The following is a 13,781-nucleotide window of genomic DNA, read 5'->3' as shown; positions in this document are numbered from 1 at the left end:
CAGGTGCACGCCACTTACAGAATTATCCAGTAAACACAATTGGTCTATAATATTGTTTTGAAATGACTAAAAACAGAAAAGACACAACATGAAATGCTCATATTGTATAAAATTATATTAAATTAGTTGTCCAGTCTTACGCTGAAGTAATATTGCAGCTTTGGAAACACATAAAAGAGATTCTGACAGCTTCTCCTTCATGTCAGAGGCCGCACTGTGTGAGGGTTCTCCAGGGCATAAAATAAAAAAAATGACTGTATAAGTGACCTTATGTTTTAGGCACCCCTAACCACTGAGCCCTTGGCAACAGCCTAGGTTTGCCTAATGTATGGTGGCCCAGTGCACAGAGCATACAATGAGATGTGGTATTTGCTTAGGGCCAGAAAACATCTGTGTCTTCAGACGCCAGTAATGTAAGTTGCCTCTATACTTGGGGACAAGACACCAACTACTCAGGCTTCTTCTCTGGCATATAGTCTCTGCCATAAGGTGTGGTGGAATAAGAGGACACCAGTGGCAGGGGTTACACATAATGTGTACGTGGCAGTGCAATAGGAGGAGGATAAATAAAATCATTTGTACATTAACAGAATAAGTGGATAAAAATATGTAAAGAGTTAGCAGTGCCTCCGTGGGACAACCAATAATGCAAAAGGTCACAGTCGTTTAGAGAGAATAACAGCTGTTTTCTCAACATCAATTCCTTATGGTAGCTTAAGATGTTTGTTAATATAAATTATATTATATTTCCCATTGCACCTGCTGACAAACTCTATTTTCTATTTACTTCTATTACACAAAATCAACTAAATTATACCTTGCAGTGCGTATAAAAACGTTTTCACATGTATGGTTAAAAACGCATTTTTAGTTTACTATGGCACCTAATGGCTGTATTATTAATAAATACATTTAGACTTTTCAGTCTCTGGTAATGTAGATTAAGCTATACCTTAATATTAGACAAGTAGAAATCTGCCATGATCATGCCTTTCAGAACATTGCTTAATACGAGTGCTAATCCGGTTTTTAACAGTAAATGTGGTCCCCGAAGTACTGGAGTTATTCCTTGTGGAACTGTAGGGAATACGGCACAGGAAGCTTCTCTTATATTAGCACAGCAGCTACTGGAACACCAACCAATAGATTCCATAGGTAAATGTTTTCACTTTACAGTATAACTCAATTATTTACCATCAAGTCTTTGCCTAACAAAACTAATCTGTTATCTATTGCTGTGCATCACATGACTACACAGAACAGTGTACATGGAATAAAATAATAAATGAATTAAGTGTTTATTTAAAAATATACTAAAGCATAGGGACAGACGCAGAACGAATGTAAGGTTTCAGAAACACTGTACAAAATTGCATTTACATACAGCGATATGAGCAGTTATAATATGTAAAGCGAAACAGGCATGCAATGATTAATCATTTGTCCTATTTTAGAACCAGTTTAGACACTGTCCAAAAGAGGGGTACAGTTTTTGATGGGGGAAGAAGGAAATACTTGAGTTTGTACTGAAATTTTGTATAAAACTTACAGTAAGACAGTGCGTGTGTGAGTGTATGTATGTATATATATATATATATATATATATATATATATATATATATATATATATATACACATACATACACACACATTTAAATAAATATAAATAATAAATATAAATATATAATATTTCATAAATTGTATCAGCTGCATCAATTGAGTAGCACAGCATCTGTACAAGATTAGACTGGAGCTTAAAATGTCAAATATAATTAATTTTCCAACATATTTATCACAAGTGGCAAAAGGATAATGTGCTTACCTACACAGCATTAACATCACTTCTGTAACAAACTTCAAGTACGTATGACCACTTTTTGAACCATTATTTACCACTTACCCCCATTCCCACAGTTTATTTCAATACAATGTGCAATGCTTGCGAATTATCCAACTTTTTGCACTAATACTTGCCCTACTGAAGTGGACAATTGGAGACATTTATGAAAACTAGTGCATAGGTAATATGTGGTGTGGCCCATAGTGTAATCAGATTCCAGCTATTATTTTTGTAACGCATGTACATTAAACGTAAACAAACAGCTTACTGGTTGCTATGACCAACACCACAGGCTTCCTGTGCACCAGTTTTGCCGTTTGCCGTCTCGGCTAAGAGCACTAACATTAAAAACCCTAAATTATAGTTTTCAACTCGTACCTTTCCTACATGGAGATGGGGGAACATGAAGCGTGCACAGGCATCTTATTTATATTGATTTTTTTTCCATTTATTGTAAATTTTAATAGTTTCTGTAAAAATAATAAAGGAAGGGCAAGTTTATATTACTTTTTTAAAAGCATGACTTGTTTTCATCCCACCCCATATTTTTTTTCACATAATTTGGCTATTTTTGTATCCCTACATTATTATTAACCTCAACATTAATTTCCAATCATTTCAAGTAAATTTTTGTCAAGTGACATGAACACTGCTACCCCTCCTGTTTCTGTGTGAGCAATGGCACTGGAGAATGGAGAGTGACAAGAACACTGCTACCCCTCCTGTTTCTGTGTGAGCAATGGCACTGGAGAATGGAGAGTGACAAGAACACTGCTACCCCTCCTGTTCTGTATGAGCAATGGCACTGGAAACTGGAGAGTGACAAGAACACTGCTACCCCTGTTTCTGTGTGAGCAATGGCACTGAGCAATGTCAATGGAGAATGGAGAGTGACAAGAACACTGCTATCCCTGTTTCTGAATGAGCAATGGCACTGAGCATTGGCACTGGAAACTGGAGAGTGACACAGACACTGCTACCCCTGTTTCTGTTTCTATTAATTTTCTTTTGTCAGATGTCATTTCTAAGTGAATTTTCTTTTTTTTTTTGCCTTTAGCCTTCCATAAGAGATGTACTAAAACTATTTAAATACTTTACTTTCAATAATTTGATAGGAACATTCCACTGGAACAGATTTCCTGGTCACATCTGACATGAAGTGAAAGACCTATGTCTGCAATATATGAGACCACTGTCTTCACAGCAGACATTGATTAGTATAACAAGATCATTCTATACACATTTTGAAATAAAAAAATATGGTGCATATTTTTTTGCTTTTATGATTGCATTGCTCACAAAAATAATTAATCCCCTAAGGTGGGACATAAGATATGAATTGTATTAATAAATGAGGTACACAATGAAGATCAGAAGCAATTAGAATTGGCTGCCCTGCACGTGTTGTAATATTATTAGAAATATAAAGGCAGAAGTATGGTACTGCCTAGTTTGTATGTAAGAACTATGCCTACTGAACCTCTTCTACTGATACATGTGGGAAAGCAGAGACAAAGATGATATGTGGAGGTCATATCACATAGACAGGCCTGTGTAGGGAAGAACACTTAAGTGAATCATGCTTTGAAGATGAAAGAAAAAGTGTTGTATGTCATTTATTGCTTTATAGGGAGGGAGATTACAGGATAAATTGCAGCCTGCAGATGAAAGGCTGCAATCTTAAGAAGTTGAAGGTTACAACAGTTCTAGCATAAAAAGGTTACACAATTTAAAAAGAAGATTATTACTGGTGTACCTGCTGAATGTGCAACTGCTACTTGCTACACACAACCCAATGACAGGCAATTCTTAAATAAACTAAGGTTGCAGGTCAGCAGAACCTGGAGTGTGAATAGTTTCTTTACTGGGATATTGACAGTAATTAATTAAAAGTAGCATTCACCTCACATCAAATTTTTATTAAGACCTTTCACTCTTCGTCCCACAGAAATGTAGGATTCCGGTAGACTCTGTAGTGGCACAGCAGGCATCCATTCTGTGCCTCTGTAATATCATCTTTCTACACCTTGAGTTTCTATATTTCACTAACACATCTGCTGTCTCTAGAAGTAATTCTGCCATTACTGCAATCTCGCAAGCCCATAGGTGACCTAATGGTTTCCATCGTACCTTACATTCAATTCCTGGCACATTTTTTTATTTAAATTAATCTCCAGCGTCTGCCTCACTAAATATATTACTAAAACACATGGATTCTTCGTCTTAATTACTGTAATTTCCAGCTCAGTGACCTCCTATTGTCCAGCCATCGTTCCAATCCATCTGATCTTACTAACCATGTTGCTAATTCTGGAACCTTATGCCAGGCACCACATTGGTAACCCATTCTCTCCAGGATACCATTTACAATATTGGTTCTTAGCCCACTCTAAATGTTTAAGCCTTACCCTTTTAACTTACAGGTATTCCCTGAAAAAATTCCCATGGGTCTAGTTCCCCCAGCTCATTAGAAAACTTGACCCACAGTCATGTATGTATATGACCTCTGCATATGCCAAGCATAAGGTACTTAACAAATACTACCGCAATCCTTCTCTCTTATCGCCATTTCAGGATGAAAAAAAACAGACACATATTATAGATATATAATTTTGTCACTTAAATAAAATGTTTGACGAAAGACACCGAGGGGTCAATGTATCAAGCTGCAAGTTTACGGCGGGCTTGAAAAGTGGAAATGTTGCCTATAGCAACCAATCAGATTCTAGCTTTCATTTTGTAGAATGAACTAAATGATAGCTACAATCTGAGTGGTTGCTATAGGCAACATCTCCACTTTTAAAACCCGCCGGAAAGTCGCAGCTTGATACATTTACCCCCAAGAATTGAAAATGGAGAACGCATATAAAATGGTCTGTCAAATGTTTAAAGTAGACTTGCAAGAGTAACATTGGTATCATCAAATGCCTCTTATTATATTGTATAATTTCCCAACTTTTAGCAGTTGAATTTCATTATCATTCATTACCTGTAAGAAGAGCATGGTTAATATGTCATCAGAAAATAAAAATCTTAAATATGCAGATATAGCACACTGAGATGTGATATACATGACTTTAATATCTTCTAAACTAAAAACAAATTAGTACATTTAACTTCAATTCAATGACGGATATCAAAGGGCCAACATATTCAGATAATTACACACAAAGCTGTGGTTGTCCAGTCACTTTCCGATCGGTTAAACCTGGTCTTGGTGAATATATATTTTGATGACTGATTAAGTGCACATGTTTCTTTTTTTTTAAATTTTTCTGAATGAACCTCTCTTACAAGTGCTTAATACCACATTTACAGCTAGGGGCCTGTATTGGTTTCTGTTACACAACCTCGCTTAATTCTCAGTGGATCACACTACTGTTCAACTTCCAATTTGTACAAAAGTTCTTAAAGTGGAATATTCCATGACATTTCCCCTAGAGGCTGGTGTATGGATGTGTAAGAATTGATATGATGGTAAAGATCTTTAAAAGCCTGCGTGGATGTAAACATGATGTACAGTGAATGTACAGTGGCTGTTCGGTGTCACAGTTTGGAAGACGATCACGTTCCCATTCGTGAATTTATTCTTTAAAAGGGCATCAAGGACACAATGCGATGACACATTGGAAATAGGAGTGCTATTCTTTAGATTACAATGCACAAAGTCCCCATACTGCAGATCAGCAGTGGACACAAGAAAAGGCTTACCAGTCACACAAGTAAATTGTATGGTCAGATGAGGACAACATGTTAGTGGCTCACTAACAATTTATCTAATTTCTATTTGCTAAGTTCTGAAAGGCCATAACTGAAAGGATGGGCTCTGTTGTAGAGAAAGGTTGCCATCTTCTGTATTGTGCATACATCAGGGGAAAACAATTGTGTAATAATAAAAATGATTACAAATGGAAACATATTATACCCAACAGTCGCAGATCACTGGTAGGCTTCCTATGACAAGGCTGCACACACTATACAAACTGAAAACAAACATAAAGGCCGCTGTAACTCACAAGCTTTGTAATGTAAAGTAATGTAGACACAATATCACCACCAACTTACATTTTAACTGTTTGCCCAAGTGAATCCTGGAGCAAGTATTGGTTTATTGTTCAACATTCTAAGAAGTTTGGGCTCTAACGTGTATAGAGAATCCATTACAATAACTAGAGGATTCCCTAAGAATAAGCGGTTTAAAAATTACTGCGCCAGTATTAAAGATATTTTAGGGCTACTCCGAAATTATGGCGTCTACAGAGAAGTTAGGAAAGACACTGGCAGAGAGCAAAAGTCTATCTTCTTCACAGGCGCCCCCGTCATATTTCCGGCACTTTAAGCCAGTGGCACTGACTGGCTTTGTCCCCTTACTGCTCCCATAAATAGCCCAGAAATATGGCGCTTCTTGAAGCCATTATAGATATGTCACTACCCTGAAGGACTCAAACCCTAAGTGGGTTCCCCAAAAAATATTAAATACAATGTTTAATTGAAGGCAAACATTGGAAAAGGTGACTTTATTGTCCTCAGATACCATCTAATATTGAAACAAATAAATATACAGGAGATATTACTAGAAGCATATATAGGGAGACACACAATTGTGGGGAAATAGAGCACAGTACATCAAATGCAGTTTCCCAAAAAGCAATGGCAAAAATTTAGAACATTCAAGAAGCATAAATGCAATAATACTAACATATGAAGCATACAAACTAGCAGAACATACATAAAGGGTCATGCAGAACATGCAAGAGGCATAATACAAGGATGCACAGGTGGACAAATTGGCAGCGGACAAGAAACAGGAGGAGTGAGGGCCATGCTTGTGAGAGCCTACAATCTAATGGGGTACAATGGTGTATTAATGGCACACATCTAGTACATAAAAATGGGATTTTTTTGTTTTTTTTCTCAGCTCTATAGTAGCACTTATTGCAACTAGATAGTACTGTAGGACTGGAGCACGCTAGGTCCCCCACTGACTGCAATCCAATATATTACTGTGTGCTATTCTGCCTCCATCACTATTTAGATGGGTACGATTCATTCACTAAGTATGCAACTTGTGTAACAAAGTTCCAGGAGACTGGCAGGTTACAAAGCACTTAAGAGTCTGCCAAACCTGCCTGTCTCAGACTGGCAGGGCATGCTGGGGCTTGTAGTTTCAAATTAACATGAACGTCACCGGTTATTTGAAGTTGCTGTAAACATTTCCATATTGAGGCATTTTACAGCTATGCTGGTTTTAATTGAATGGAATAAGGAAGGATAATGTCATTATTGGCAGTTGCATGAAGATTGTATGCAGAAAGCAGAATAAGTTTGTGTTTTATAAATAGAATAAATCTGGGTACACACTACAGAAAATTTCTTCAGATGAGTTATCTTTAAGGATTTTACCAACCACTGAAAGTACCGTTGAGCATGCGATTCATGTGTACACACTTACACTATGACAGGATTTACCTTCATATCTGTGGCCGACATCTGCCATAACCATCTGCTGAAAAGATTGTGACTCTAATCTATATGGAGATCTGCCTACACTGCTGGTCAGGAGTACATACACACTGCAGAACTTACCCAACATTGTTCCATCACTTATAAAGACTTTTAGCCCAGTTATGAAATCAAATTAAAAAATACGATGTGGTTTGGTACGATAAAACACACGATCGTGGGAGCGTATACACCATACTTGCCAACTTTTCCTCCTTGGCTTCAGGGAGATCCCAAAGGAGGTGGGCGTGCAGGGCGGGGCTTGGCAAATTGCATCATTTTGGCACCGCCCCCTAAAGGGGTGTTACAATTTTAACCAATTACAGCCGGGGGCAGGGCTAAGGTGACGCAATATTTTCATCATTAAGCCCCGTCACCGCCACTTATCTATTGCGTGGTTGAGAACCGGGAGGTTGCCCTGTTCTCCCGGGAGGTCTCCCAGAAATGCAGGAGTGTCCTGGAAATTCCGGGAGAGTAGGCAACTATGCGTTAAAGAAAAGCAGCTAATGAATCTCTAGAGACTGAAGTGTCTTTTACATTTCTGTCTCCATTACTGAAGTCATGTTGTCTTACCTGTCAGTCTTTGATTAAATCTTGGTCTCCATGAAAATGGGCACCTCCATAGGAATCAATACATGGACATAGGACACAATTTCTGAACTGTGTCATCATGCCACAGATGGCGAAGCCAACCCCGTCTTGTACTGGCTCAGCATCAGGGAGAATGCCAGACTCTTCAGGGAGTGAGGGAGATCACCCCTATTTCAGGGAGTCTCCCTGGCATTCAGGGAGAGTTGGTAGGTATGGTACACACTAACGCAATATCGGACATAACAGTTGTTTATCATGTGAATAGCACGATAATCTGGTTAAAAACCTGTAGTGTGTACCCAGCTTAATAATGTTCATACTAACTTCAGGTATATGGAAAATAGCATACATTCTTTTATAATATCTCCATATTTTGCGATTGGCTGGCAATTTGCCAAAGCAATAAATGTACAGTAGATCTTGTAGCTATTATTTTGGATTTTATGCACACAGCATATGACAAGTAATCACACACACAACAGCATGATTTGTGACCCATGTATCCCCTTTGTCCTTGGGCATTCCTGCATGGCTGATTTTAAGCCAAAACATAATTCATATTATTTTATTGTGCATTTGTATCAAGACAGGTTCCCTGTACTTTTACAGATATAAGCAGCAGCAATATAATATCCGTGCTCCCAGTTCTTCCACGTGACACTTTCTCTGGCCACATTCTAATCAACATCTCACTTAAAGGGAGATAATACAATGACATTCTAACACTTAGAGCTGGCAAACGTTCAAGAGCTGAGTAGTACATATCTGAGATAACTGCATCCAGCTCACGTATAGGCTGCTCGCTTAATTTTTTTTTTTTTTAAACTAACCACTGTTAAAATATGCGCAACAACATCTTGCACAATACATATTGTATGAATTACCTTCAAAACATTACATGCTACTGTAAGGTCAAGTCTGTGCCATCACTCAGTGGGCCGTCTACAAGCGTCATGGTTTAACAGAGACCATACAGAAGTTACAATTCAGATCTTTCTTGTCCTTAAAGATAGTCAAAATCTTTTCTCCTCTTATGGGTATGTTTTACCCACTCCAACATCCTGTTACAGACAGCTACATATCTATGCATTACATTTTAATTTGTGCATTTTAAATAAAAAAGTGGTTTTCCAGTTTAACAACTTTTCTAAACCCTCTCCTTTCACAATAGCACTTCCCTCCTTCTCACCCTTGGGATCCCCAACAATAATAATGTTCAGCAGTGTCCTTATAGCTGGGATCACTGCCGATACACACAGGGCACCGTTTCACTCTCTCTGTAGCAGGGGAGATCCGTCACAGCGGTTCTAAGACTTTCAATTAGAGCTGCTCTTTCAGGTATTCCCTACCACATAGAGACGAGAAATGTCGAAGGTGGTCAGTAGTGTATAGAGTCGGTGAATTATACGTTAACGGATAGGTGCATTAGTTACATGCCTAATAATTTGTAAAGCTGGGCATACTATGCGGGCACTATATAAACTGCTGGTTAATAATAATAATAATAATAAATAATAATAATAATATTATAATATTGACTAATGCACCCCTATGTATAAAGTAAAATATACATTTTATAAAGTAGGCAATGAAATTCCATGACTATTTTACACAGGTCACATAACTTCAAGGTGATTCCTAACCATTTACTGTTTATTACATTATTGTTTACATTCCATATATACTACTAGGGTAATAGGGAAGCAGCACAGACACACACATTGTTACACTCCCTGCTCCACACCATAATGATTCTACCAACCTGTAGCCTTTGCTTCTGATCATGTAACTCCTTGTTGGTGCACCAGTATCACTACTCATAGATCCCAGACTCACTTCTGAGGTATAGGAAACACTTTCACACTGCTGGAGACAGTAAATAAATGGCAGAAAATGGCCCCAACACATCAACCAGTAACTGCTTAATAAGCTACAGATATTATTTACAACATATTTTATAACTACTCATTGTTTCATTGGGGAACACATATGATAACCAGCGCGTAGGAGCTATAATCCAGAACAACCTGACGGTAATGCCAGAATCTGACTCATCAATTTCATAAATCATTTATGATATATTACACTGGTAGCAGATCAGTGTCACTTAAATGTAGCATGTATGAAAAATAGTCGTCGCCAGTCTGTACTACAGGAAAACAAAAATCACAGTAGTCCATTTACTGGGAATATCCACACAGGATTACATCTCTTCAGGATACCTTAATAGTTCCCTCTTTGTGTAATACCACAAGTTTTACCCCATCTGAAATGAAAACGTTGAGCTGCAGTAAAATATAAATAATTGGTTTTCTAATTCTATACATGGCCAAGAACCCTTTCCTCAGGAGAAGCTGGTATAGTTGTAGTAATTAGGGGAAGCATTCAGCTGCAGATAAGATTATCAATGAGTGGTCTAAACATTATTGTGAGAGCTCCTGGCAAAAGATCATGATTTCAGTGCCTCATTTTAAAGAGTTTTACCTTTAGGGGTACAGGAACCACAATAAGTTCTGTGATCCATTATATTAATAGTTTAGTGTAATGTGGGAGACTTTATGAATAAGGAGATTAACTAGTTGAGTCAAAAAGAAATGCTGGCACATAGATTTGCATTTTCATACACATTATTGTACAGCTGGTGAAGGGGTAGAGAAACTGGAGAATAAAGTGATCGGGATTGGATGCCTTTCTTTCAACTAACTGAACAATAACAGACATTACTTTATTGAAATAAAGGCCAGACTACACAATTTTAACTCCGCAACGTTGCCAGTATTTATACCAACTCCATAGGCAAACCGAGGGAGGGTTTCCTAGTGCCTGGAAACTCCCCTCCCAACCTGGGGTACTGTATGCTTGAGGTGGATGGACCCTGCCCCGGGACCAACCACTTTGCAAATTGTGTGCAGATCATTTCTGTCTGCACTGTTCACAGCCATCTCTCTCCAACAAGTATTGAAAGCAGCAAGAGCAGGTGGAAGAGAGAAGGACAGTCTCTCAACTGTTCTGACACAGGACTTTGTCCTGATTGTAGGGACGGTTGTGAGGTATGTCTCGCTTCACATGGCTCTGCTCGAAAAAGGAGAGCTGTGTGCCCCTAACAGTAGTGCACACAGCATTACCTGTGTATATGATGGGGATAGGAAGAGTTGGAGAGCAGTCAAGCGCTGTCTAAAATTATAGCCACGCCCCAAAGCATGCTGGCCATGCCCACTGGCGGTGTGGCATGGAAACCCCTCTCTACAAATCCTGCGTTTGCCCCTGAACTCCTATCATAAAAGGTTTCATCTTGATTTAGTTTAGTCACAAATAAAGTTATTGCAGAAAAGCATGGAAAACACCACATTAGAGACGGCCAATGTATTTGTTCATAGATGGGTTTCCTGGCAGAGACAAACAGCAAGGCATGACAGCACTACAAAATGCTGGTGTGTAGTGGGATAGGTGAGGCAAACAATCCTGTATCTGCAATTCAATCGATAGGTTAACTGCCTAGGATGTCTCTCTGTGACCTGCCCAACCTCCTCACTGCACATACACCAGGACCACAGCTGGGAGTGAGATCCTGATGAGTGCAGGGCACAAAGCTTTGTAAACATACAAACATAACACCGCAGATATGCAGGATGTGGGAGGCTGTGCGATTAGCTTACAATTAGACATATACAATTTATTAAGTCCAAATCTAAAAAAAAAAAATCAACAGTTTGTCATTTTTACATTTGAACTATGAAGATTGGTAATTCATTAGTTCTTGTAGAAATCAGCATGTAATAGGTGTGAACGCTGGGTACTGTTTTTTGAAGAATAATTACTAATGTATCAGTTATCGTTTTATCTTTTCCACCATTATTTTTTCAACAAATGCCCTGTTCATTATCTAAACATTACTAAGCTTTGTTATCTGGTAAAGCCTTATGTAAAACAACAAAGAAAAAGAGGACACACGGAAATACTATTAATACAAATAGTAAAATGATGGTATTTACAGGATTATCTGGCTTTGAATATAAAATAGCAGTAGTCATCGTAGATTATAATGCTGTTAAATGTAGAGAACAAGATTATCACAAAGTACTACAATTCTCTCTTTTTATAATTTAACTCCCAAAGGCATGGCCTCCTGCATCTGGCTATACAACTAATTGATGTCTGCGCTCATATATTGGTTCATTTATTTTGTTCTTGTTTTCATCTTTTATGTCACTTACAATTTATTATTATTCACATTTGGTTATATAGTGCCAGCATATTCAGTTGTTCACATTTTATACTGTTCATATTGCATTCTGAAACTAAGTTACTCAATTAACAATTTTCACTTCAACCAGTTACTATATAGAACACTCAGTTTCATCCATTGTCTTACACAGACTGGTATTCTCTTCCCAGACTCCCTCTTATGTACCAAGTGTATAATAATGACTGGTACATAGGTTGGTTCCCAACAACCTACCTGGTTTCTGATAAGTTTCAATTCTGAAACAAAACAGATTCATTTTGAGCAAAGATTAGAAAGACCAAAAACCAAGCATGGTCTGGGTTACTGGACATCTATAGGAGAATATTTGTGTAAGAATGCCAATATGAGCAGCAGCAGTAGCAGAGAGAAAAGGAAAATAATTTCTATGATCCGGAAAACTAGTCTGAAGAAGAAGCTGAAGATGCTTATGTCACCGATATACATTTTATTATTCATTAAGGCAAACCTACAGCACAATTTAAATATAAAATCTACAGTACATATTTACCTTCTAATACACTACCAACATATTTCACTGTAACAAGTACACTTCAGTTTCTAGTAGTTTATTAATATCAACTTTTGAACGTACTTCATGTCAGATGACACAGGGCAATAGCCAGCGAGTGGATTTACCACAAACTCCCCAACCATGGGTATATCCCCTCTGGAGTGGAGGTGAATTGCAAGATTGATGGATGAAGGTGCCAAGTGAATTACCTCATTCTGGCCCCGCCTCTGCATCAAAATGACACTGTAAACCATTTATTCTTGTGTTACCATACCCTCTGGCAAATTTTTGCATTGCTTTAGGAAGGTTCTGAACACTACTTGTTTTGTTTCTTGTTTGTAAGTTTTGTTTTAGTTTTTTAGGGGATTGGGTGGAGGTTTTATCTCAAAATGTGTTTTAGAAGCCAAAATTAGAAGACAGAAAAAACACCAGTGGGTATGTAGCCTAAAGGTAGACTGCCACATTAAAGGGGGGAAAAAAAAAAAAAAAAAAAAGAGTGCTGGTGCTTTAATAATCCTATAGATCAGAGCTGCTCAAACACAGTCTTTAAAACCTAACAACAGGTCATGTTTTCAGGATCTCTATCTGGAGAAACAGGTTGGATAATTACTGATTCAGCCAAATAGATTAACTCACCTGTGTATGATTAAAGAAATCCTGAAAACATGAACTGTTGTTAGCTCTTGAGGACTGAGTTTGGGCATTTCTGCAATAGATGGTTGTCAAGATCTATGGCAACTGTTGTCTATATTCCTTTATTTGCAGCAATATGTTTTCTAGTACAAAGTATAGGCAAGGATTTAGAAACTACATAGTTTACAGCATACTTGCCAACTCTCCCGGATCAGTATGGCAGCCTCCCACATCTGCCCACATCCTAGTGAAGTGGGCAGAATTTGATCCAAGCATTTCACCCCACTCCCTGCTGTAAAATGGTGCATTACATCACAGGGCCAATATGATGAGGTTTTCTGAGCCCCGCCCCCCACATGCCCACCTTCCCCCGGCAGCTCCAGGACGCCAACTGCTAGAAGTTGGCAAGTATGGTTTACAGGTTGATATAGTGAATTGATAGACTGCATCACCCCAAA

At 38.1% G+C, this 13,781-nt stretch overlaps 1 protein-coding gene across 3 annotated transcripts in view; it reads right to left on the bottom strand.

Moving 5' to 3' along the window:
- ENOX1 (ecto-NOX disulfide-thiol exchanger 1) overlaps nt 1–13,781 on the bottom strand; it is a 398,268-nt gene that overhangs the window by 368,064 nt on the left and 16,423 nt on the right. Inside the window, exon 2 of one of the 3 annotated variants that reach the window (XM_075199754.1) lies at nt 9,696–9,799. The exons of the other annotated variants lie outside the window; for them this stretch is intronic. The gene's annotated coding sequence lies outside the window, so the exon portion shown is untranslated. The remainder of the gene's footprint in view (nt 1–9,695; nt 9,800–13,781) is intronic. 3 annotated transcript variants of the gene reach the window in all.

The sequence above is a fragment of the Mixophyes fleayi genome, chromosome 2 (assembly GCF_038048845.1).
Source record: "Mixophyes fleayi isolate aMixFle1 chromosome 2, aMixFle1.hap1, whole genome shotgun sequence".
NCBI lineage: Eukaryota > Metazoa > Chordata > Amphibia > Anura > Limnodynastidae > Mixophyes > Mixophyes fleayi.
This window is presented reverse-complemented; position numbering and strand designations above follow the sequence as displayed.